This window comes from Tenrec ecaudatus, chromosome 9 (genome assembly GCF_050624435.1).
Source record: "Tenrec ecaudatus isolate mTenEca1 chromosome 9, mTenEca1.hap1, whole genome shotgun sequence".
NCBI classification, from domain to species: domain Eukaryota; kingdom Metazoa; phylum Chordata; class Mammalia; order Afrosoricida; family Tenrecidae; genus Tenrec; species Tenrec ecaudatus.
Genome location: NC_134538.1, coordinates 754,712 through 759,038, shown reverse-complemented (window position 1 = coordinate 759,038; position 4,327 = coordinate 754,712).

The window sequence follows — 4,327 nt, the reverse complement described above, 5'->3', positions numbered from 1 at the left end:
CCCACTTCGAATGGGGCAGGCTGAGGCGCCCCTGCCTCTGCCCGGGTTCCAGTCAGCCCTTGCCCTGGCTAAACCCAGCTTCCGGACTGGTTTCCAGGCTCCAATTCTGTGCATCTTTCAATAGTTCCGCTCCCTCAGGTGGCTGTGGGCTTATCTGCTTATCTTTGTAAGAGCCTGAACTCCTCCCAGTACTTTCCAACCAACCACCTCCCCCCCCCTACCCCAGCTTCCCTGACTTCCACTCCTAGAACTACCCCCACCCCCCCACACACACACACTCCCTGAGTTCTAGCCCACCTGGCACTTCCCAGGGCAGGGGCAGGGGCAGGCTTCCCCATCTCCAGGCCCTGCCTCACAGCCTTTCCCAGGCCAGCAACGCCCCACCTGACTCCCGGTGAACCGGTTCTCTCCACGCGGAAAACCAATGCCATGGTATCAAAGCTGACTCTGTCCACAGGAGTAGAAAGCCCAGTCTTTCTCCTGAGGAGCTGCTGGTGGCTTCGAACTGCTGGCCGGGCGGATCACAGTCTAATGAGTAACCACCACACTGCCAGCTTGCCATCTCAGGCCCTGGCTTCCTCCCGCTGTGCCCGAGGTGGGCTGTCTCCCATGCACACACCCCCCTCACCGGGAACAGCCTGGCCAGGGTGCTGAGGGCCAGTGGCACTGGTCTTTCCTGGAGGCCTGCGTGGAGCAGTGTCTCCAAGGGGCTTCCCTGGCTAGCTTAGCCGCTCACTCGGGAGGGCGATGCAGCCTCTCTGGACGGTTTCCTCCGCTGAACCGGAGAGGCCTGGGCTGAGGTGGCGGGGTTTGCCGCACCACACTCACAGCTCTGGACATTGGCCTGTGTGGCCAGTTGGAAGGAGTGGGCAGAGCCATGTCAGGATGCGGCCCTGTGACCTGGCCTGGTGGCTGTCAGGGCCTGGGCCTTCGGGTGACCCCGAGATGGATCTGCCTGGCAGGACCATGCCAGAGGGGTTCTCTGGCCCTGCCACCTGTGTCACACGCCAGCAGTGTCTGATTAATAAGTCCGGTAAGCACAGGCCTGCTTGTGCTTACTTAACTAATCTGTAGCCAACAAGTTTACATTTTCACCATATCAGAAATTCTGCTTCTGGATATGCCTGGCATCTCTCTCTCTCTCCCCAACCCCACAGTACCCTCCTGCAGAATCAATGCCTCTTTCCAGGTTCACAGCCCCCGACAGGGAGACCAGGCACCCAGGTGGCGCTGAGGGTGAAATGTTGGGCGGCGAATCGTGAGGCCGGCAGTGGAAACTACCTGCCCCCATAGACTCTCACGGCCTCAGAAACTCGAAGGACATCTCTACTCTGATCTCCACACTTGCCGTGAGTCAGCGGACGGGTGGACGGGGTGCCAGTCATCAGGTAAGCGTGCCAGGGGCTTCCTTGGCTTTGCCCTGTGCCACACCCCCGTGGGAAACATGGGCTTACTGATTCTGGTAAGCAGTTTCCCAGTTTTCACTGCCCCTTTTCTCTATGAAGGGGCGCTGGTGGCCTCGTGGTACTGAGGTGGCCGCCATCCACAGAGTCAGCAGTTCGACACCACCAGCTACTCCATGGGACGAAGACAGGGCTTTTTGTTGTCATCGAGAGTCACGGGCTCTGAAACCCATAAGGGCAGTTCTACCCTGTCCCAGGGAGTTACTGAGTCCGAATCCACTCGGCGGCAGTGAGTTTTTTGTTTCTCTTGTTCTCTTGTTCAGAGTAGGAAGCTAACCGTCCCTGTGCATCAGCCTGTGCGTGAGGCGGGGAAGGGAGTGGTGAGCTCCTGGATCGGAGCTTGTACAGATATGCCCCTGTGCTTTCTCAGCCCTTCCGTTTCCCAACCCGGGAATATGGCCCCCCTCCTTCCGCCTCCTTAGGCCGCCCATCCCACCCCAGGAATGCTTGGTGGGGTTTCTGAGGAGACCTGCTGCCGGGCTGTTTTGGAGGCCCCTGGACACCCACGTTCCCAAGTCAACACCTTTGGGTCTGGGAGGTGACCTTAGTGTAAACAGGCTGGCGGAGGTGTGAAGGCAACCGCAGTGGCCAAGGGAGCGGCTGGGCTAGCCACGGGGCGCCTCTGGTAATGAGAATCCCACACCGCAGCCCCTGACCGGTCCCTCCCCGCCCTATCCGCCGACAGCCTGCCTGCCCCCGGGGCCTGCAGGGACTCCATCCACAGGACCAGTGATGGCAAAGACTCTCTCCAGGTACTGGGCTTGTCCTCAGGGCCGGGCATGGCCTGCCCAGGGAGAAGAGCAGGTGGAGAGCGCTGGGGCAGGACCCTGGGCAGCCAGGGGGCTGATGGGACAGGGCAACACCTGTGCTGGGCTAACCAAGAACCAGTGTGGCCAGAGACACAAAATGGTGTCCTCAGAGCTGACTGGTCTCCCACTGTGCTGGCAGGGACAGAACTGCGTGAGTGCATTGGGAGCCCAATCGAGGCTTGCCTGGTGGTTAGAGGCTGGGGGTATGGGCAAAATCCATGGAAGTTGAAAAGAGGCCTAAACTGCCTCGCCTGTATAATGAGAAAGAACATCCACATGCTACCAGCATCAAGTTGTGGTCCCAGCCCCAGGGGCAGGAGAGAGGGGGAGGCCTCATTCTGTACTCCCCCAACCCAGGATACCCTGAGAGGCCCTGGGCCTCCCTTTGCCCTCCTCACCCCCCACACCTTCAGCAGCTCCCGCCATCCTCATCCGACCTTGTTCTTTGATGTGCCTCAAGGATCACAGGTCTGTGTGTCCAGGACCGTGACCGCGTGGAAGGACAGAGACCAGGATGGCTGTCCACCCCAGCTCTTGCATGTGGGCTGGCCTCTTTCTGACCACCTGCAGGACCAGGGCACTCTGTCCCTCCCAACACGTCCTCTGGGTTTCAGAGAACGCCCTTCAGATAATTCCTGCCGCTTTTCCTCTGCATCTCAGGAGCTCATGATTCTAGCCCCTAAGATTTTTGTTTCTTTTTGCACTAAACACCCCAATGACCTTCAGCTATTTCTCTAATGGCTTAGCTTCAACCCCCCCTGCCAGTCTTCCTCCTCCCACTAGCTAGAGTTTGACCCCTCCCTCATAGACAGTGTCCCCGTTTTGACCACTTCCTAGGGAATGGCCCATCCCGCCCAGTGGGTAAGGACTCATCAACCCTTAGATGGCAGACCTGCTTCTGTGAACACAGTGTGGAACCACATTTGCTGCTGGGAGCCCAACACTGGTGGAGGCATGACTGCCATCCCTTTCCACGTGTACTGCGACTCACACCAGGCTCCTGACCCCCAGCTCAGTAGGTGGCACCTGCCCGGGTCTGATGCGCTGTCTGCGCCAGTCTGTTTATCCTGGAGGTTAGCCGGTGCATTTTCTAGGTTTGGATTTTACCCCAAACACTCACTCTCTCACTGCCATCGAGTTGATGCTGACTCACAGGGACCCTATAAGACAGGGTAGACCTGCCCCTGTGAGTTTCCAAGACTAACTCTGTACGGGAGTAGAAAGTCCCATTTCTTTCCCCCCGGAGAGTGAGCCATAGTTTCAAACTGCTGACTTTAGGGTTAGCAGCTAATGTGTAAATACTAAACCATCAGAGTTCCTTTTATCCCCGATTAAATCCATTCATATGGAGCTAGTCAAGAGCATATCGCAGCCTGGGACAGAGCCTGTGGCACATCGCTAGACACCTTGTTCCAAGTGAACTGTAGGGACAGGGTAGCGGCCCTGATTCAAACTGGCATGTCATCCACCTGGCCCAGTTCACTGATGAAGACACGCTGGGAACTGCTGTAGACAGGCATTAGATTTGGCTGCCCAAAGCAGGCACACCTGAAATGACCGTGGTTTAAACATGCTGGTGGGTTCTTTTCTCAGACGTGAGGGAAATTCGAAGACGGAAGTCCAGGACTAGTAGGAATCTTCCATGTGCTGGGCTGCTTTCTAATTGCACCAGCATTAGACCTTGAGATTGCTTTAAATCACCAAGTGATTTCTAAGACTCCAAGCATCACATGTATTCTCCCCCAAACTCCCAGCTCCCTGCCATCAAGTCAATGCCAACTCATAGTGAGTGACCCCGTAGGGCAGGGTCGAGCTGCCCCCGTGAGTTTCTGAGAGTTTCTTTACAGGGTAGATAGGTTTGTCTTTTTCCCTCTTGAGCAGCTGGTGGTGGTTTTGAACTGCTAACCTTGTGAATCGCAGCCCCACTTGTAACCCCTCTGCCACTAGAGCTCCCCATGTATTCTCCCGGGAGGAAGAAAATATAAAGTGTAGAGCCATAGGAAGGAGTGTACCTGTGAGCTGAGTCGGTCTCTGTAAAGTGCTTCACCGGATATT